Source organism: Lepidochelys kempii, chromosome 6, assembly GCF_965140265.1.
Source record: "Lepidochelys kempii isolate rLepKem1 chromosome 6, rLepKem1.hap2, whole genome shotgun sequence".
Lineage (NCBI taxonomy): Eukaryota > Metazoa > Chordata > Testudines > Cheloniidae > Lepidochelys > Lepidochelys kempii.
Window position 1 is genome coordinate 17326968 of NC_133261.1, and position 280 is coordinate 17327247.

Here is a 280-nt window from a genome sequence, read left to right on the forward strand (position 1 = left end):
AGCAGCCAGCCCTGCCTTCCCGCTCCCCCAGCTGCCTCTGTAAACACACAGGGGCTTACTCAGAAGATTAGACCAGAACGGCGCAAAGACAAGAGTCTCTTTTGTAATGGGAGTGAGATTAAAGAATCAAGTGACCGGCTGCAGCTCCCAAGTGGGTTTCAGGCTCCTTAGAGCACCCGGTCTCTGTCAGGTTCAATCCCGCATGAGCCTAGGGGGCGGTGGGAGGAGGGGGGTGGCGTGTGCCAACAAAGGACCCAGCGAGGACACATGCAGAACCAAA